This window comes from Serinus canaria, chromosome 11 (assembly GCF_022539315.1).
Source record: "Serinus canaria isolate serCan28SL12 chromosome 11, serCan2020, whole genome shotgun sequence".
Lineage (NCBI taxonomy): Eukaryota > Metazoa > Chordata > Aves > Passeriformes > Fringillidae > Serinus > Serinus canaria.
In genome coordinates this window covers 20276911-20298709 of record NC_066325.1, presented here as the reverse complement: position 1 = coordinate 20298709, position 21799 = coordinate 20276911, and the positions used below count along the sequence as shown (strand labels likewise).

The 21799-nt window shown below is 49.6% G+C and overlaps 1 long non-coding RNA gene across 1 annotated transcript in view; it reads right to left on the bottom strand.

Annotated features, from left to right (window-relative positions):
- Nucleotides 1-1736: 1736 nt before the first annotated feature.
- Nucleotides 1737-21799, bottom strand: part of LOC127060056 (uncharacterized) — a 193130-nt gene continuing 173067 nt past the window's right edge. The window contains exon 3 of the long non-coding RNA XR_007778595.1: nt 1737-1846. This is a non-coding gene — a long non-coding RNA (uncharacterized LOC127060056). The remainder of the gene's footprint in view (nt 1847-21799) is intronic.

Here is a 21799-nt window from a genome sequence, read left to right as displayed (position 1 = left end):
TGATGGAGCTCTGAGGGTGGGCTGGAATCCCACAGCACAATCCCACTTTTTCTACCACTGTCATTAATGGAAACAGCACACAGATTGGTCCCAAAATGGAGTTCTTTTACAGGTGCTACACATTTTTAAAGAAAACTTGCAGCCTCCAATACAAAAAACATCGGTGAGGACATCACAGTGTGAGAAAGTCACAACTGGCCACAAGTGTTGCCTCTCCAAAATCTTTCCAACTGTCCCCATGCAAGCACCTCCCAGTTGCTCCTGTCCCACCGTGCTTCTCCCTCAGTGCTTTTCTGTCCTTTCTGTGCTCCATCCGTTGCTTCCCCCTCTCATTCTCATGTCAAAATCAAGAACACTGACCCCAGGGAAGGTGGGATTTCAGCACTGCCATTCCTTCACCAAATGTCTGGATTCAGTTTATAATGCCCGAAGAACACTTTTATCCCCTAAAGAACACCAAGTCCTGGAACATTTCCTAACTAAATTGAAAAAGTAGATGCTTTCCTCAGGATCCTCTGAGATACTGAGAGCACAAAGCAACTGAGAGTTTGCCTATCACAGAATTTCCCAAGGTTTCCATTACATTTATAAGTCTGATGAGTCTCAAGAACTTGAAGTGTGCACTCGTGTTGTAAACAAAATACTTCAGATAAAAATGTAGGAAGAAAAGAGGAAAGAAACCTTCTTTAAAGGATAAACCCCCCCAAGAACTAAATACATGGAAAAAATCCAACTCCAAATTTTGCATTTCTCAGTTTTCCATAACGATAGAGAACTCTGCTGAGTATGTTTTGAAACCTGCCATTAATCTCTCCATTGCTACCAGTATCAGACAAGGTTAGTTTGGAAACACCAAGTATTCCAGAGATTATGAATGACCTTACAATGACTAAGTATGTACAAATGTATTAAAAGCAGGTACTTCACAGTGACTCACTGAGATCTATTTACACACAAAATAATTTTAAATGAGATTGCTACTCTTGGACCACAGGTATTTTTCCAGTGCCAAATCTCATGGTGGGGACACTGGGAGGAAGGAAAGGGATATTTGTCCCATCTTCAGGAAGGTGTGTTTTCTGCCAGCACATCATTTACCATCATTTTGGGAAATTCATATTTACTAATTGTAACAGACCATCCAAATATGATTTACTTTCACCAATTCACATGAAAAATGAACCAGATCAGGAGTCTCACCCTTTCCTCATCCTTCTTTATGGATGTTTGATTAGGACAGACGTTCAAGAGACAGTTTTCCTGCTAAGAAGATTAAGCCAAGGGCACTAATCACTTGGCCTGTTCTTTAATGACAGAAACTAACAGTTAAGGACAACATAAATAATTAAATAACAGAGCCCTGATGGTTCTTCACCAGCCCAGATGGAGCTACAGCCTGGCAAGGCTTTGTAGACATATAGGAAAAAATACAACCTAGAGATGGTCTTGTTCAAAAAAATACATTTCCATTGAAAGTAAGAGGAGAAAATACTTCTGGCCAGTGAGTGAGGTGCTCAGAAACACTTCAGACAGGTGGCATTTAAACACCATCAGGAGAGGGGAGAGCAAACTCTGCAGCTCAGGGAGCACAAAGAACCCTCAACTCTGCCTGAGAACAGCTCTGTTACATGTAATCACATCTCTCCTAATCCAGGTGATTTACATTACACATCCCAGGAGGGCGACCAACACAAAAATCACTTCTACAAGGCTTATGAAAATTAGGTCTTCCTACCTCACTGTGGAAACGTGGAGATGTCACAGGATCTGGTGCTGATGAGTGGAGCAGGGGAGATGGTTTCTATTCAGACCAGAAAAAGTCAGTACAAACTCTCCAGATCAGAGCCTGCCAAAAAAAAAAATGGGAAGTATATAAAATATTTTGAAGGATTTGGAATAATGCACCAAAAGAAACAGAGGTTTGGGTACATCATAGAGCTATTAATATGTTTTGTGTTCAGTTCCAACTCAGCCAACGTTCCCAGCCATTCCATCTCCTGTGTCACTGAGGGCTGGCCTGCAGCCCCTTTGTGACAGGCATACTTTGCCTCCCACTGCAAGCTGCACCTCCCAGCCTCCTGCCTTCCTAAGACTCCATCAATTCCCTGTGGGAGGCTTTGCCCTCAGGAGTCCCCATGGCCACCCGGAGCACAGACTGTGACTTGGCCATCAGCAGAGCCAGAAGCTCTGTGGTCTCTTCTGCTCTAACCAGAGCAGCCCAGTCTGGCTGCTCACGTCCCCAGCAGGGGAGCAGAGACACCAGTAAGGAAAAAAACCACAGTGAAGAGTCAGGGACAACAGCCTGATTGATGAGAAATCTTCTGCTTCCCAAGGAAAGCCCTCCTTTTGGGCACAGCTTGGCACCTGGGTGGGCAGCTGACCATGAGGTGTTGTGCAACTGAGGCCAGCAGGTTTTTGGGACAGGAACTTTCCCATTCCAGTGATGGTTCATGCTGCACTCACACTTCTGTGGCAGTCAGGAATTTATAACCAGAAATCACAGAACTCTCAGGAAATACTGTTTGCTATTGCCCAGTTTGTTGCTGCTCTGTTTGTCCTCTACACCTGAAGCTGTGGCTGTCCCTGGGTCCCTGGCAGTGCCCAAGGCCAGGCTGGACAGGGAGAGGTGTCCCTGCCATGGCAGGGGTGGGATGTGGTGAACGTTCAGGCCCTTCCAGCCCAAACCATCCTGGATTCAATGAACACCGTGAGACACCAGCATGTGTGAGACACACCAGGGGAAAGGCCAAACCCACACATTCAAAGCCTGGTTTAAACCAACGGAAAAAGGAAGTTATCTGAAATAAAAAAGGTACTTTCAGGAAAATGCAAGTTGTTTCCAAACAATAAAAATAGAAAAGGATATAAACTCAGCACGCTAAGTGCAAACCCACAATAAGGCAAGGCAAAACAGGGTCTGGAGAACAATCACCAGAGTTCGTAGAGCTAATAAAAGCTTCTCCAACACAAAAGCAGGAAGCCTGTCTGTCACCCAGAGCTGCTGATAGATGGGCAAGGAGTAAAGGGGGGAATTAAGAAGATAAGGGCAGAGCAGCAAAATTAAATTAATTCCTTGCACTGCCGTTCACTATGCAGGGGTCAGCAGGGTTCATATGCCAGAGCAACAAATCACCAGAGGCCGACAGCGCTTCCTCAAGGAGCCCAAATATGAAATTGCTGAACTTTCTTCCTTTGCATCTGAGGATTGGAAGGTGGCAAATTTTTACGAAAGGCTTTAGGAGTGACCCTGGGAATGACAGGGCACAAAGTCTGATTTCCAGAAGAGGCAAAAGTGTAGAAAACTGTGGGACTGATCAGAATTAGCAGCAATGAATAAACACGTCTGGGGCAGAGCCTGAAAAACAAGAGCAGAGTTTATTTGTACAGATCCGAGTCATCTGATGAGGAACCAGCCCTGCTAATACAGGAGATTTGGGCTGATACAGTGGAATCTGATTTTCTAAAAGCTTTTCTAGAACATCCCTCACTAAAGGTTCTTAAAGAAACTAAACTGTCATGGAGCAAGACGGATTAATCTTCCTGTGAACTCCTGATAAAAAGACAGGGAAAAAAAGGGCACAAACACAACATTAGCAAGGGATGGAGCAGAAATTCTGCACTGCTTCAGCTTTGTTATGAGTAATTTGCAAGAGGAGAAAGCAAAGTGTCACACAGATAATGAGGGTAACATGCAGAGTTTTTCAGGAAAGTCAGGCTTAAGAGAGAGGAGTTCCTGCCAAACCACCCAGAGTTCTGGGCAAACAGATGGTGCCAGTGCCCATCTGTGTAATGGGCCATAGAATGGGATCCATGACTTGGACTATGGTAGGTGTGGTGAGCCTGGACTCCCCCCGTCTATGAGGTGGCACTGGAAATGTGACAACCAATCTTTGGCTACTACCGGGCTAGTTCCTGGTGAATACTGACTCCATCCTCTGACTGTCAGATGAGAGAAGGAAAGCTTTGCCATGGCTGTGAGAAATCTCCCTGCAAACACCTCCCACCTCAGAGGATCATCCTCCAAACCCAACTGCAAACAGGATGAATCCCCTCCTTCTTCTGGGATGGATGCAGGTGGGCAGGGGCTGCTGAAGCTGCTCTTGCCCTGCCCAGGAATGTGCCTGCAGATGGGTCACTGCCCTGCTCCCAGTGTCACCTTGGGGGCACAGGCCATGTCCCCTGGCTGGGGCAGATGGAGAGAAATGGCTCTGAAGATGTCACAAAAGGACTGCTTTCTGGAAAGGGTACTCTGCTGGAAGGAAGCCTGTCCCTCTGCCTGGCCCTGCCAGCCCCTCTCCTGGACTCCAGAATGACATGGGAATGAATCCCTCCTGCCTGGCTGAAGCTGGCAGGGAGCTTTCCTGGCATGGCAGGAGCTTCCCCAGCATGGCAGGAGCTTCCCCGGCATGGCAGGAGCTCCCCCGGCATGGCAGGAGCTCCCCCGGCATGGCAGGAGCTCCCCCGGCATGGCAGGAGCTTCCCAGCATGGCAGGAGCTCCCCCGGCATGGCAGGAGCTCCCCCGGCATGGCAGGAGCTCCCCCAGCATGGCAGGAGCTCCCCCGGCATGGCAGGAGCTCCCCAGCATGGCAGGAGCTCCCCCGGCATGGCAGGAGCTCCCCCAGCATGGCAGGAGCTCCCCCCCCCAGCATGGCAGGAGCTCCCCCGGCATGGCAGGAGCTCCCCCAGCATGGCAGGAGCTCCCCCAGCATGGCAGGAGCTTCCCCAGCAGCAGCTGCCTTGACTCTGCCCCAGCTGAGTTCCTGTATGGCGAAGAAAGAGCCTCCAACAAAGCCCACAGTAAATTAAACCCGAGTCCTGCTCTCCCGCACGGAGACAAGGGGGGGTTCCCGGGCCTGCCCAGGGCGGGCAGCACCTGCCCCTCGCGGGCCGGGGTCCCTTTGTCCCACCACGTGCCCACATACTGAGGCCACTTGTTCCCGTCTGATCGCAATTAGCACCGTGCCAAATTCCTCATGCCCTGCGCTAATTCGAGAGGATGGGCATGTCACACCCTGCCAAGAATTACAGCCACTGCCAGCCGGGGCAGCCCGACCCTTTCATTAGGCCTCTGTTTCAGAAGTGAGGGCTCAGGGACTCGTTCTTTGTCAGAAATACCCGTGGAGGAGGCAGGAGCTGCAGGCCTGGCCCTGAGGATGCCGAGGGTGTGAGCGAGCCCGGCGAGGGGCTCTGCCACTCTCCTGCTCCGTCACAGGAGCCCGCACCTTTGCAGACATCGCTCTCTCCAGGGGCTGGCAGCCCTCGGCTGCAGCCCTGCTGCAGAACGCAGCACGGAGCACATCCCTCCCTCCAGCCACAGCCCAGAGCCAGCAGCAAGGACACGGCCGTGCCCTCCCTGCACCCACCACCCGCCCCGGGCACACGAAGGACATCGGGAACGGCTGAGATGAGAGCGGGGACAGCCCTGATGCCCTGTGCCAGCCCCTCCGCTGCCCAGCAGCCACAGCTGCATCCGGGCAGCTCCTGGAGCCAGCAGGGACGGCCAGACCCAGCCAGAGGGAGATGAAAACATGCTCTTTTCTGCTTCTTGTCTCCTGTTGTCATTTGAACACCACTCCTGACAGCATCTGGGGATACCACGATGATGGCCAAAACATAAATCTGCTTGCTAAGCTGGTGATGTTCCTGACATTTGTGGGTGGTGATTCCTTTCAGAAGAATCACAGAATCCTTTGGGTTGGAAAAGGCCTCACTGAGTCCAGCCATTCCCCAGCACTGCCACGGCCACCACCGCCCCATGTCCCCAGGGAGCCCATCCACACGGGTTTTAAATCCCTCCAGGGATGGGGACTCCACTGCTGCCCTTGGCAGCTGTGCCAGGGCTGGACAGCCCTTTCCAGGAAGGAATTTCTCCCAATTCCTTACACAGACTCAGCAGTTTGGCTTTTGAAGGACACTCTGCTTTCCTGAAACCAGCCCATCTGCAGCACCCAAGGCTGTTGTAACCTGTGTGTACAGGCTGCTGTAAAACCTCGGTAATTCCAACTGATTTCAAGGAGGATGCCGTGAATTACCAAATTTGTCAGGTTAGCAGCACGAGAGCAAACTGTTCAGACAGAACAATGCTTCACAAAATGCAATTTAACTTATTTTCTTAATTGTGGGCTGATTCTGATTTATGCTAATTCATAACAGATTATGAACTCTATTATGTAATTGGAAAAATGGCCATAAAACTTTCACAACGCTAGAGAGGTTTTGGTTATTTGGTTTTTACGCTCCATTGCCTCCGAGGGCTGGCACACACATGGCTGGGCCTTGTCCCCATGTCCCCCCGCCCCAGACCCACCATCGATTGCAGAGCACAGCCCTGCTCCACACAGCAAAGGAAGCCATTTATTGAGCACTGGGGCTGCTCTGTGAGGGACTGAGCAAGGGACACAGATCCTCCATGGAGAGGCTGAGACACCTCAGGATGTGGCCAGCCCTGGAACTGTGCAAGGCCCGGCTGGACAGGACTTGGCGCAGCCTGGGATAGTGGAAGGTCCATGCCCATGGCAGGGGGTGGGACAGGATGAGCTCTGAGGTCCCTTCCAGCCCAAACCATTCTGGGATTAGCTGCTCTGGTTGCTGGGGCTGACTGGGGGCCTCTCTGGGTCAGATCCTGCTGGGCCTCCTGTCTTGGGAAGAGGATGGATCAACAGCCACTGAAGGGAAAGCGACTTCCAGGAGGAAGTCCCCCAGCAGAGCACTGCAGCAGGACACAGAACTGGTACATGTGAAATCCTGATTGTAAGGTTTTTACCCTGAGTGTGCATCTGAGGGGGCCTGAGCAGGAGCGAGGGGCTGGGTGAGCAGCCACGGCCCAGAGCTGGCTGCTGGAGCTGTAATTGCTTTTCAGTGATTGTATCTTCGCCTGTGTTACTGCTGCACATGGCTGGGTTTTGAACGATACTGAAAATCAATAAAAATGCATGAAAAAATGTTCTCCCACCCCCCTTAAAAGTTAAATAATCTTGTTAGGATTCTGGCACTGCTATTTTAAATCAGCCAGTCTTTGTTTTTCATGCCAGGCCTGAGACTCAGTGGGTTCCCCAGGACCCTGCTGAGCAGCCAGTGACGTGTTCCAGCCCGAGCTGACGGGCAGGAGAGCCCCTGCCCTCCCACACGCAGGACACAAGGGTGGCACCTCTGGCACCGCACACACGCTGGCTGATGTGGAGGAGCAGGAGCCAGGAGGGAGATTGATTCTGCCCCCAGTTACAGGAGCAGCCAGTCTCCATGCAGCTCTGCTGTCCCTCTGCATGGCTCCTCAGCATAAGCACACGTGCTCCCAGACTCACACCGTGTCACCAAAATCACTGGGTTTTGTTTCCTGGCATCTACAACAAACCATGAAAACACCCAACTTTTTGGGTGGGAAGGGACCTCACAGCCCATCTCATTCCACCCCCTGCCACGGCAGGGACACCTTCCACTGTCCCAGGGTGCTCCCAGCCCCATCCAGCCTGGCCTGGGACACTGCCAGGGACCCAGTGGCAGCCACAGCTGCTCTGGGCACCTGTGCCAGGGCCTGCCCACCCTCACAGGGAAGGATTCCTTCTTAGTATTCCATCTATCCCTGCCCTCTGATAGTGGGAAGCCATTTTCCCTTGTCCTGTCACTCCAAGCCCTTGTCCGAAGTCCCTTTCCAAATCTCTTAAGCTCCTTCAGGCACTTGGAAGGGGCTCTAATGTTCTCCCAGAGCTTTCTCTTCTCCATCTCAACCAAAAGAGAATAAAAGTAGAAAAAAACCCCACAACACCCTATTTACTCTCCAATCCAGATTAGGATTGGGATGGAGATGCTACAGGAGGTAACAAGCGTGATGAGATGAGAAGAGGGGAGCTCCTCAGAGAGATGAAGGGACTCGGGGCAGTGTAACTGCCAGGGCTACTCACAGCTCCACTCCTGGAGCCCCCCTGCAGCTGCCAGCCCGGGCAGTGCTGCCCGTGTGGAGGGAATGCACAGCTGGAAGGCACAGCTGGACAAGGGGCAGGGCACTCACGAACACCCCCAGCACCTGCTCATACTGACCCCAGGGAGCCCTGGCACAGCCTCCTCCCTTTTGGATATAGGGATTTGAATCCACTGCTTTGCTCTGGCTCAGTGACTGGCCATCAAACTCAGACCCTGAAAGGAGTGCTCCATGTTAAATGGAAACATTTATATTCCTGAAGAAAAACCAAAAATATTTTGAATTTTATAAGAATACTTACTTTGACACAAGCAAAACTTTTCATTTAGACTGTGGGGTTTTAAAAAAAGTTCTGTTTCAAAAGAAAACCTTACTAACAAAATGGAGTGATTTTATTTTCTTCTAATTTTTCTAAGATATCTTCACTTTTATTCAATCTCTTCCATTTAACATAGCTTTGCAAACTTTTAAAAACTGTTTTTCTGAAAATAAATTATTTCCCTCTATGTCTGGGTCCCCGCAGGAGCCTTTGCTCTGCAATGAACGCACACGTCTCCGAGTTCAGCATTTTGTCACATTAACCTGGCCCCACATTAGTCTGGAATTCCTCAGGAATTAAAGCCTTACATAAACACAGCATTTAACTCCATTACAATATAATAATGATTTTTAAACAAGGTTGTAATAGGTTCTATAATTTTTTTAAAGTGCACATTATTGTACTGTCACGGTCTCCTTCGCTCCCTAACAGCCCAGTCAAAGCAACAGATACAAAGGTAAACACAACTGGGAAGGTGCTGAGCACTACGTGGCCACTTTCCCAGGTTTAGAACTTGCTATTCCCAGCTGCCAGCTGCTCCACAGACAGCCCATACTAAATGTGGGACAATTTGTGTATTCCTAAACTAAAATATTTTTCAGTTAAAGCAAGCATAAATTATTTATTCATTTGTATTTGCATTTAAATACTTGAAAAATGTCCAAATTAACTGCTTTGAAAATTGTTCCAAAATTTCCCCCTAGGCTGTGACCTTGTGGCCAAGTCTAATCTCAAAGCAAATTGAAAGGAGGGCTCACACTGAACGCATCCAGCAGTTCTGGGCGTGCTTTGCCCAGAGAACCAATGCAGCCATTTGCAAACTCAGCCAAGCGCTGGGTTTGGGGCCCATCCTTGGGGTACAGACAGGGGTTTCCCACCATCTTACCCAAGCCTAGAGCTGATGACCCAAGATTTTGTTGGGAAGGTTTTATTCATCCAACTTGGTGGCTTCCTTGAAGCTCCTGTTTGCAGCCATACCCAGCTCAGCCTTCTGTTAAAAATCCTTCCTAGTGTTTGTGGTTGTGGTGGAAAGCACCGAGTTTCAGAAACCAGAATTTCAAGGAAAATAGGAACTGCATCAGTTTTAATACTCTATACGTATCTGTGTCAAACCTGCACTTTAGGGAGCCCGAGTCACAGCCATGACAGGAGTTTTATTTCCCACCCCCTCTAACCCTGCATGTACCTACACCCAGCTCTGTGGCACCTCAGGGCCCCGGGCTCCCACCCCAGCCTGGCCACGGAGCTCCAAAGCCAAACACCATCTGGGAGTGGTCCCCATGGCAAGCTCAGCTGCAGGCTTGTCCTTTGTTATAAATCTTTTTTCTGCAAGGAGCAGAATTACAGCAGATTAATTCCTTACACCATCTCTCGCAAGGAGAACTGCTGAGAGGGAAGAGAGGAAGCCCAGGCACTGCTCTAAGATCTCAGCCAGCTGCAAAATGTCATGAACCAGCAAGAGAGGTGGTTTCCTGACAACATGTGTCCTGATTCCAGTTCCCCCAGATGAGGGGGAGCTCCTGTGCTCACGACTATTCTCCTTTCAGGAACAGAATGAAGAAAACAGATATCAAAGAGAATTCTTACGTGTGCAGAAGAGAACAATAGTCAGGAGTTTGTCTGTCAAACCTTTGGTGGAACTGACACATGACTTAAGAAGTATTTGAGAGGTTTGTTTTACTTATTATTTAAAATTAATAATAAAATTCATTCTAAATCAAGAGAGCAGTATGGACCTGAGTTTGGAGTTCCTAACCCAGAAACCTGCTCAGCACCTCTCCTGAATGTATCAGCTCTCTGAGTGGCTCTCAGAGTCTGGAGACTTCCAAGATGGGAGCATCTCAGGATTTCACCAGTTTGACCTCTAGGTTTGGGTCATGGTATGCTCTGAAAAACCCCTCACATCCTTGCTGGATCCTCGGGCAGGGAGGTGACAGCGAGCCCCAGGGGTGTGGCTGTGCAGGCTCAGGAGACAGGGCTGTGGCTCTGGGGCTGTGGCGCTAGGGCTGTGCTGTCACGTGCCAAAGACATGAACCACATTACAATGACCACCCAACATGGTCCTGAAATGGGTGGAAAGGAGCTGGTCATGCTGCACATGGTGTAGTTGCTGTTTCTTTTATGCCATTTTATAAGAGTGTGTGATTCTGTAATAAAATCTTAAAGGAAACATCCGTAGTCTTCCCCCCAACAAATACTCATGTGTCAATTTATATAAAACAAAACCATTTACTAAGAAAAGGAAAAATATTAAAACAGCAATATAAACAGCAAAGGAGGCATTCCAGCTCCCTGTAAATAAGTTTAAAACTTGAAGGTAGAAAAAATGATTGAATTCTTATCCTGAACAAATGGATTGGCTGTTAATCTCTCTGGCACAGCTTGCTTGCTTCCCACCAACCTTCTGAGGTACTGGACAATCCCAAAGGACATTTGCCCAGAGGGGCTATGGCTGCCCCATCCCTAGAAGAGTCCGAGGCCGGGCTAGATGGGACTTGGAGCTAATGGAAGGTGTCCCTGCCCATGGCAGGGGTGGAACGAGATGAGCCCTTCCCACCCAAACCAGTCTGGGATTCTGTGATTCCAGGATGAGGAGACTACCAAAGCTTCCACGGCACTTCAGCCCCTTCTCACTGCAGGTTCTCTGGGTCAGAGCCCTCTGAGACCCACAAGCTCAGCTCCAATTTCTTCTCCTGGCTTAGGGGCAGCCTGGGCTCCAACACAGAAAATGAAGAGTTTTTGTCAGGGAACGGCTCCATGTTGGGAGAGCGGTTGGGGTGCCAGAGGGGAGCAGCAGCCCTGCCCTGCCCTGCACACATCAGTATAAGTTCCCACCCTTACTCCTTCCCAGAGCAGCACTAAGCAGCCCCTGAGTCCCTGCCACTTTCCCCTCCTCAGGTCATTTCTTGGTCTCTTTCAAACCCTCTCTGACTCCTGTGCCCATGACTGCAGCTCCTGCCCAGCAGCGAGGGCCCACAGGAGCAGCCGGAGCGCTGTCCCGGCACAGACGCCCAGAGCTGAGGCGATGCTCCGGTGCCTCCCGGCTCCGGCAGCACGGGACTGTCTCCTGTAAATAACCCTGGGCTTTCACACCGATTATTTAGGCTTTCTGATGAAACTGCAGAAATGCCACTGCGGCGGCCGCGCGCCCAATCAGGCGGCAGCTCCCTGACCCCGGCCTCTCCGCGGCACCGCTGCTACGAGCTTCAAGGGGAAAAACCCTCCTTGTCTCTCGTTAGCCCTTTTTTTATGATCTAGGATTCTGCTAATAATGACTCCGTGTTACATAAAACAGATACATTAATGTCACCAAGTCCCAAAAGTACTGAATCAAGCTGACTCCTTCAGAAAGGAAGAAAGTAATAGATATGAGCCTTAATAAGAGCGCGGATCCGAAGGATGGGAAGGGCTCCACCAAATCGCTTTCTCCTTCCTATTTGAAATGGGGGATTTAAAGGGCCATGCAGCTGGAGAAGATCAGAGTCATGGCAAGATAACTGTGAACATGCCATCAAAGGGAGCAAATCAAATGTGATTTTAGGTGGTGTTGCAAAGGCACGCTCAGCCTGCTCCACCTGCCCGCTCCGCTCCCAGTGGCTAATGGGGAAAGGAGATGGAGAGGCTCGGCAGCCCCACAACCTGGCACTCACCTTTCATCTCCGCAATGAAAGTGCTGGCTTAGACCAGCAGCTTTGGAGAAATAAGTTGCCTGGACTCAGTTTAGAGAAAAAGTGGCCAAGTCTTTGACCTATGCACATGGCTGAGACTATTTCTACTCCTCTACAGCTGGAGCAGATGTTACAATTAAAAGCAACACCCAGTGACCATTAGTGCTTGATAAATATTAAAACAGAACAAAACCTCTAATCAGAGGGACGAAAATACTTAAGTGGCAAAACTAGTCATGTCTGAAAGCTTCAGAAAAGAAACGCAGGACAGTCTGACCAAGTGGTCTGCAATGGAACGTGACGCAGAAGAGAGGCGCGATCAGAATCAAACATTGGTGGTCTCACACAGACACAGGGTGCACACCTGGGGGACAAAGCCCCTGTGAATTGTACCCAGGGAACGTGAAAATTGATTAATACATTTGTAAGCAGTTCCAAGTAGTTTAAGGAAAGAAATATGATAGGAAACCCAAACTTATGTTTGCTGAATCTTGCTTAGCTGAGCATCCACCAGCCAGAGACAGGGAAGGTGTTCGGAATCCCACCTTGGTGAATTTGTGAAAAGGTAAAATCCTAAGGCCCAGATGAGGCCATAAATGGACATAGTGTATTTTGCAGTGCCACTGACACACAAGGCTGGATTTGGCAAAATGAAAACACAAGGAGGAAACGTGAGGCCTGATGGGGCCCCGGGGTGGTGCTCCAGAAAGATGGAATCAAGGAAAGTGCCACCAGCCAACAGAGAATGCAATATCCAGAACAACTCAGGATTTCCCTCACATAGATATGTAACAAACAGGGGAGAATCTAAATTAATGGCAGCGGTCTGAGTGATAGACTTCTGCTTCCTCCCCTCCCATGGCCTGCTGAGGCTGGAAGCCACAGGAGCAGAGGGATGTCCATGGACAGAGGTTGTGCCCAAAGCAGGGAGTGACCACTGAGCAAAGCCAGCCACACACAGACCGTGGGAGTGGGGACCACGAGAGAGGGGAAAGCAGGAAGCAGAAGGTTATTCCTGGGGAACCCTCCAGCTCCACCAGCACATCTCCTGCTCCTGGTTTGCACCAAGACCACCTCTCCCAGCACAGCCTGGGAGCAGCTCTGCACCAGCACTCAAGTGCCATTCAGACTCATCTGTACAAACACATCCAAATTCAGCTCCCCTGACAGAGATCCTCCCGGGGATTAGGTCTATTAAAATTTGTATTTTGCAATTACTTCAGTTTGCTTTGCTTCTTTTCAAGGTTTTATGCTAAATTACATGGATGGAGGGTCAAGCTTTGTTTAAAAGATCTGGGTTGTGATCTTTTCTGGGTTGTGCCACTGTTGGAACAAATTTTAAATCATGCAATACAATCACCTTTTTGATTGATAGGGTTACTTTTAACCAGCCTATCTGAGCTTAACAGAGCAAAATCTGGCTTGATCTACTAATTTTTAATTTAATATAAATAAAGAACATGACAGATCAGCCACTTTTCCTAATGCCCCACTTACTATAAAATGCTCAAACAGGGATGAGTTTTGTGTTTATGCAGCTCACCATGGCACAGCAGGCACCACCACTTTTGGGGAGAAAAAGCTACATCTCTGTGTGTTCATCCCAAATTCACAGAGGGGCTGTACCAGTTCTGATCTCAGAGTGGTATGAGAATTAATTTGTGAACAACCAAAAGTGTAATGTAAGTGCTAGGTGCAATTATTTCAAGGGCTGTCTATCTCATGATGATGGCAGATAGGAGTTAGACAGCAATGAGACCAAAACTGTGGTTATTTCATTATTGCATAGACAATGCCAGCCCTCAAAGCATGCCAGGCATTTTCCAGATCAGAGGAAAGTGTGATCCCTGCTCTGAGAGTGCCTAATCTAAAAAGTCAAAGATGAAAAGAGGGAAAGGAACTCTGGATACAAAGGAATCTATGTAGTCACAGGTCCCAGCTTGTTATTTTAATTAAAAATATGCTAAATCCTTCTTTTTGCCTCTTTCAGCTCTCTCATTCTGCCTCTAAGCTTCAATTCCAGTGTCCACATAACCTCCTTAATCATCCACTGCTCCCTCCACATAAAGGAGCTCTTTGGAGCCATGTCAGTCTGGGAACAGGGTACGTGGCAGAGGGTGACACTGGGCACCATAACAGATCCCAAAGACTGGAAATCCAACAGATCCAGCCCTATTGTGCTTCCAGAGAGCCATACACGTCCTGCCAACATGGGCCTGGAATTCAGAGGTTTCTTGTGGCTTACAGGGAGTAAAAGGAAGAAAAGTCCCCAGCAGTGGCTCCCTTGCACGTGCATGTGGGCACAGCTTGCAAAGGGCATCCATTGCCCTAAACCTGCTTCAGAGGACCATCAAATCCCCTGAGCTCAACACATAAAAAACTATTTTTCAATGATTACAGGGTGAGCCAGTGGTGTCAAGCTAGTTTAAATCTTGTCCAAGAGCTTTAGTGGGGCTCAGGGGTCCCACTGCCATCTCCTGTTGGCACATCTCCAATGATGCAAACATCCCTGGCCCCACTGCTGTGCCCCACTCCCTGGCTGCCCCTGCAGCCCACTGGATATTCCTTCAGATGTCTAACAAGCATTGAACACAACTGAGGTTTAGAGAGAGGCAGAAATCAATACAGCAGCTTCCAGCAGGCATGCTGAGGGATTAGCTGTCCCAGGGAACAGCACCAGCAGCTCAGGGGGAGAGTCATGACTCCGAATAGTGCATGAGGTTTATGAGGCTGGGGAGCAGCCTCTGGCCTCGATAACCTCCAGCTGCCCGCAGGAAAAGCCAGCTGTGGAAACGAGCACCCTCGACATCCCTGCAGCAGCAGCAGCAAAGCCAGCTGTGGAAACGAGCACCCTCGACATCCCTGCTGGAGCAGCAGCAAAGCCAGCTGTGGAAACGAGCACCCTCGACATCCCTGTTCCAGCAGCAGCAGCAGGAGCAGCTGCCCTTGGCAGCGGGCAGGCAGTGGTGGCCCCAGAGGTCACTCTGAGCACGGCCATTGGTACTTCCACACCTCCACTGCAGCCGGGTGACGAATTTCGGCTCTGGAGCTTGAAAGGGAACAGCCCAGAAAAGGCTGTGGCCTCCCCCTTGCTGGCAGTGTGCAAGGCTAGGTTGGGCAGGGCCTGGAGCAGCCTGGCATAGGGGAAGGGACAGGGGGGGAAGAGAATGAGCTTTAAGGTCCCTTCCAACCCAAACCATTGCATGAGTCCATGATTCCAACCCAACAGCAGCAAATTACAGGCAAGGCAGTGGCACAAGTGAATGCAATGAGATGAATCCTGGGAAACTGCTGAAAAAAACATGGAAAACTGCTTGGCTTGTACCATGACCAAAGGAGGCCCCACAAACCTCTCATAACAAGATACAAGATCCTGTGTTGCTGCTAACAAGCTCCTCTGTCTTCAGAAATCTGAATCTTTGGGAGTTCTGCAAGAAGCAGAGGCAGGGTTAGGACAACCACTCAGAGAACAGAGTTGCTATTAGCTTAGCTAACATCATCTAATTTTATGTGGGTTTATGAACTGAATATTTGTTGCTCCCAAGTGCTCTCACATTTATTGTGGTCACTGTGTTGGAATTCTGAAAGCTCAAAGATGTGAGTTTGTCTTTAACTGTCAAAAATTGTGAGAAAACAGGGACCCCAGAAGAGAGGAAGGGGGAACCAATGTCCAGAAGGCCTGCAAGAATTAATGAGGTTTTGGTACTATATTTGTATAGTTTGAGAGGTCTTTAATGACCTCTGTGGTTTCCAACATTTCTGGTTTGCCACCCTGCAGGCTTCTGAGAGCCCCAAGTGAGTCAATGCTCAGCCCCTCCCTCCTAGAGCCTACACGGCCAGGAACCTGCCCATTTGCCCCAGAACCCTTGGTGGAAGCCGCACTGCCGGCCCACCCCGGCCCTTCTGGGGCTGCCCTGCTGTGCCCTGAGCCCGGTGTGCCCCCGAGCCCGGTGTGCCCCCGAGCCCTGACGTGCCGTCCCGCAGCCCCGGCTCCCGGGCAGTGTCCCCGCACAGTTCGTGCAGTGTCCCCGCACAGTTCGGGCAGTGTCCCCGCACGGTTCGGGCAGTGTCCCCGCAGGGCTCGGGCAGTGTCCCCGCAGGGCTCGGGCAGTGTCCCCGCAGGGCTCGGGCAGCGCTGGCCCCTTCCCGGAGCAGCCCCGGCTCCCGCGCCGCGCTCTGACCCAGCGCGCACAGCGCCGTAAATCTGCTGCACCTGATGGGAGATGGGCTTTTTAGGATCTCTCCGGGTGCTTTGAGGTAGCACTTCCATGAACTCCGTGCCACCATAAATAACGCTACCTGCAATATGTCTTAGGGAACGTGGCAGCAGCCGCTGTCCTGCCATGAATTTTTATTCTTTTGCCGTCTGGAAGATAGATTCCAGATACAGCATTTCCCCGCACTTAGTGTCAAATCTCTTTACCCCTTTGCCCCGACAGAATGACAGGGACCACAAATAAAATAAAAGAATAAAAAAGAAGCATAGGAAAAATGGCCTGAGAGCAGAGGGAAAGCACTAAACTCCCCTCCCTCTGCAGCTGAGCAGCTTCAGATCTGACAGCACTGACTAAGGCAGGGGCAGTTGGAATGGGAAAAGGCAATTTTCGCATGCTGCCAATGAGATTTCTGCAGGAGGATTCCGCAAAAAGGAGCGCAGAGATGAAATTTCTCTGAAGAACATAATGTATGAAACGGTGAAGAGCACGGGAAAATGGGTTTGTGTGCTAGCCCAAACTGCTGTGCCAGGGATGGGGAAATGAAGTACTGCCCCAATAAAGCGATTTTTAAAGACAAAACATTTTTCATTATAAAGAAAAGGGTCATACGCAATGACTAAACAAATGCTCTAAATATTTGCAAACCTTGATCTGTAGATCTGATACCAAGACTGGAGTGCACAGCAAGAATGCTGTAACAATTACCAACAAGAATACAGGGAAAAAAAGCATGGAACGGGCAGGAGAATGCTGCCCGGGGCAATGGCATTGCTGAGAGCCAGGGCGGGGGCACCCCGGTGCAGAGCACACGAGGGGCTCCTGCAGAGGAGCCTCTGGGCTGAGCCCGAGCCAGGAGCGCCCTGGGATGCGCTGAGGGACACGGCCAGCGGCTGGCTGCAGGGAGCTGTCCCACCTGTCTGCTCTGCTCAGCACTGCTGAGGCTGGGCTGGAGCGCTGGCCCAGCTCTGGGCTCCCCAGTGCAGGGCACGGACATTCAGGCTGGACAGGACAGCACCCAGAGGTGCCCTCCAGCCCCGGAGCAGGCTTTGCTTTCTGGCTGCCACATTTAAGCAACCGAGCAAACCACCCACAGCACTCACTTCAAGTCCCAAACGCGGGCAGGTAGAATATTATTAGTTGTACAATTCCTTTGGGACCATGAGAAATGCCTGCTCAAACAACAGGATAACAGCCAGAAAAACTCTAGAAAAGGTAAACAGCTCCAACTAGCCAGGAGTTAATAGTGCACAGGGCTTTCTTCCTCTCAGCTTCCCTCTTCCAGTTCAATGCCTTAAAGAAAACCAACATCATGGCTCTTTTCCACTTTGAATATCTGGGCTGCAGTGCAATCTTGTCTGAACTTGAAGACATTATTTTACTTTCTTCCTTTACTCTGATGAAATTACCATATTTCATGTCCCTGACATCTAAAAGATATTAGGGTCAGCACTCCAGTACCCTCCCAGTTTTAACACAGTATGGCAAAGAGCTCATTGTTCTGCCACCAAGTCACTCGGCCCAGTCTTCAGGCGAAGCTAGAATCCATGGATGCCCCATGAAATGTCCCCTTCAGCAGGTGTGAGCCCAGTTCACATCAAAAATGATTGCCCAGTGGTTGAAACACAGCTACACAGCTACCTTAACATCTACCCTCTTCCTAGTTCCACCTCTGAAACTGAACTTTAACCACTGGAACAAAGACTTTGCAAAACATATATTTTACTGAGCAACAGCTGCACAAAACCAGCCCCCTGAAGATGTTAAATGACACTTTTGCCATGCAGCAGAGAAGTGAGGAGATGTACAAGGTCATTGACAAATGCAAGTATTGATTGAGTATTAAAATGTCTTGTGATTAATACAGCCTTCGAAGTAATTAGTGCAGAAGATCTCTTATATCTCCCCATGTTTAAATAATGTATCTGTGAACATGCAGACCCCCTGCCAATCACTCTGGCTGAGGCCAAACACCATCTCACCTGATAACTCATTTGGAAACTGGGCTTCCTGCCTGTTCAGTCTTTCAAAACCAGCAGCTCTTCCCTAATTGCCTGGGGTGACCTATATTTAGAGCCCTGCAGTCCAGTGGGGGGACAGAGAGGGAGAAGAGAGCAAGGAAAAATGCTAAAGCACCTTCTTCCTGCAATGGCAGAAAAACCCAGGAGAAATTCAGAGACACTGAATGGAAATGACCTCATAGGAAAGGTTCTGGCTCTGTGAGGGGCTCCACCCTCTGGATTTAAACAAATTCTCCCAGCCCCTCTTGGTTACTCCTGGGAGTAACTTCTGCAGAGGGAAAAAGCCTAGCTGGTGCCGAGGACTCCCAGACTGCAGCTGGCAGTCCAGGTGTCCCTGTCCCAGCTCTTGGTGCCCACAGAAGAGGCTAAATCCCACCTGACAAGGTCACCAACAGGAAGATCGGGCTGCCAGCCGTTCCTACAGCTATGTCTGAGTGTTCCTAGAGCAAGCTGGCACTTACTGCTCCCCTGGACCCAGGATGGAAAGATTCTGCTTGAAATGCCACTTTAGGAAAAGATCAGCTTGACACCTTCTGGGGTTTCTGGAGCTCACAAAGCACCAGGTACTTATCTAATGTCTTCTAATCCCTTTTCTACCAGTGTCTAAGCAAATGCAATCACTTGGTTTCTCTGAAGCACACTTTGAGGTCATTAAACATTTAGTGCTTTTTGGGTAAATAAGGCTCCAGGAAACAGTTTCCTTCCAACTCACCCATTTCTGAGCTGCTGTTTGATTCCAGGCTGGAAAAAGCCAAGAGCTGAACTGTGACCCCACCAGCACCTCGCTCTTACACTTTCTACTAACAGAGACCAAGGACAGGTATAGATTCTACCAGTATTCCAGAATGCTGCTGGCACTGCACACTCTTCCTTCCTGGCCAGTGCCAGTGGGTGCAGAGCTGCAGCCATTCCTGCTTTTGAGGAGAGCTGGGAACCCAGCATAGGTGGATGTCTGGAGAAGACACAGCCCTCAGCTTTCATGGCCTGTTGCACTTTCTGAGGTCAAAAACTGCAACAAATGGGAGTTAATCACCCTCAGACCTGAACAAATCAGAGCAACTCCTAATCTAATTCAGAGGGAGCAAAAAGAAGGAAAAGAATCCTTCTTCTTTGGAAGACAGTGAAAGAAATCCAAACCTGTGACTCCACCGAGTCCCAGACCGGTTTGGATTGGAAGGGACCTTAAAGTTCACCCAGTCCCACCCCTGCCAAGGCAGGGACACCTCCCACTGTCCCAGGCTGCTCCAAGCTCCAGTGTCCAGCCTGGCCTTGAGCACTGCCAGGGATCCAGGGGCTCTGGGCACCTGTGCCAGGGCCTGCCCACCCTCACAGGGAACAATTCCTTATTCCCAGTATCCCATCCATCCCTGCCCTCTGGCAGTGGGCAGCCATTAAAGCTGGGCCTTTTGTCCTTCTCTTTAGATGAAGCACTAGAAAGAGTCTTCTGCCTTAAGTGTTAATCTCACTTTCTTTTTTCTCACACCTGCTACTGTCCCATAACTCATGAGCCCCTCTTTCTTCTCCTCTTTCAAGTTTATTTATTATGACTATTTAACCAGCTATTGGTTCTACACACTCTGCTCAAATATTCATCATTTGGTTCTCTGGGTAAACCCTATTTAATCAGCACAGCACAGAAAACAGTGTAATTATAGATGCCGGATGCCATTACACTCAGAAGAAATTAAACCTCATCTTAAGCTGACCAGTGGTGCCCTGAGGAAAACAGGCTGCATGGTGGGAAGGTGACCCTGAGGTTAGTGCCAGATGTGCTTTTAGGTCCTCCAGACTCAAGAAATACAGAGGGTGGGGAGGCACAGAGGGAAAGGAGAGAAGCCTTTATGGACAAAAACCCAGAACTTCTCATGAGGAAGTCAGTAAATGCATCTCTTTTTCTGAGAATATGGCAGTGCCTGTTCCGCTTTATGCCAATTACAGCACTTCTAACGAGGCTTTTTTAAGGTAAATAATTCTATTTTAGTAGTACTAATGGAAAATGCCTTTACTGATCGATAAAGTCCAAAAAGTTATTGCAGCAACAAAGATGCAAGAATATGCTCAGAGGAAGCAGTGGGACAGACTCCTCCAGCTGGCACAGAACCACTTAAACTCAACATTACCCTAAAAAGCAGCCCAGGTTAGGCAGGCTGTGGCAGGAAGGGCCAGAGGAGACCCTTCCCCTACAGACCCAGTGCATCACCTGCCAGCAGCAATGGCCCCGGATCAGCCCAGCAAGGCCCAGAGAGTCCCAGAGGGGGAGGGGAGGCATTGTTGTATGGTTTTTTTTTTTTTTTTGCTAATAATACATCTGAGGTTCAGATAAGTAACTAAGAGGAAGGAGAGCTCCTTCTAGTCCATCCTGCTGCTGACAATTAAGAAACCTCAAAGTAATTTTTGAAAATGTCAGCGTCTCATTTAGCAAAGGGATAAATAATGAATGAAGCATAATCACTGTCCTGCGCTGGTGGTACAGCTTCGCGGTGTCATTAGTAAACTAACGGTATAATATCTTCGTGTCACAGTTTAATTATATCTTGTAATTAGTTTCAGCAATGGATTGCACAGAGTCAGGCCCCCTGAGCTAAACAAAAGGTAATAGAACTTTCAGAGTCCTCGCATAAATCAATTATGAAAGTGTCCTGTGTTATTTGAGGCTTGTTTGCTGTAATTTTATGCACAAAGAAGAGCTGATCCCTGCTGCCTACGGAGGGTGATTCACCTCACCAACTGCCTGCCTAAACGAGTGTGAGTGCCGAGGGGCAGGGGCTGCTGCTGGGCCGGGCGCTGTGTGCAAACCAGCCGGCCCGGCTCTCAGCACCACAAACACCCGAGCCCCTTGTGCAGGCATGGGGTCATGGCAGGAAATCCTTCACTTGCAGAGTGGTGAGGCACAGGATCCTGGATGTGTCCAAGGCCAGGCTGGATGAGGCTTGGAGCAGCTGGGATTGTGAAGGTGTCCCTGCCCATGGCACGGGGTGGAATGGGATGAAGCTTAAGGTCCCTTCCCACACCACTGCTCTGGGATTTGATGACACACAGACACAGTAGGATGGCACCATGATCCTCCTGCTGCTGGTGCTGATGTGCTCCAGGCCAGCACCGGTGATGAGCACACCTGTCCTGTGTCCAAAGCTGCACACTGCTGCATTTTGTGCACTATCCCAAGCACCATCCAAACAGCATCTCCACCTGCTTGTCCCTGTTCTTCACCCAGAGCAAAACTGCCCTGTGTGTTCAGATCTGATCTCCAGTTTGCATCAGCACATCAAGATAGATTAGACAGTAACAAAATATTTTTCCCTTCCAACCTTGATGATTTGGTGAAGACCAGCCACCAGCAGCAGTTCCTGGCTCAATGACTCTTCAGCCATATCTGGGGTTCATTCCTGCTTCATTCCTGATCTTACTAATCTGCTGCCACAGGAGAGAATCACACAGAAGGGCCGTGCTAGAACTGGATCCAGGCGGGCTGAGGTTACCCAGTTGTACTTGCAGTGGATCAGAACATGCTGCCATCCCACATGCTACTACTTGAGCTCTGGAAATTCTACAGGAGATGCCCTATTCCTAAGAGCTCTTTATGCCACACCAGGACTGTGGATAGAACAATCCATAGCTGGGAAGAGGCTGGGAATGATCCCCTCCAGTTCCAGGGGAGAAA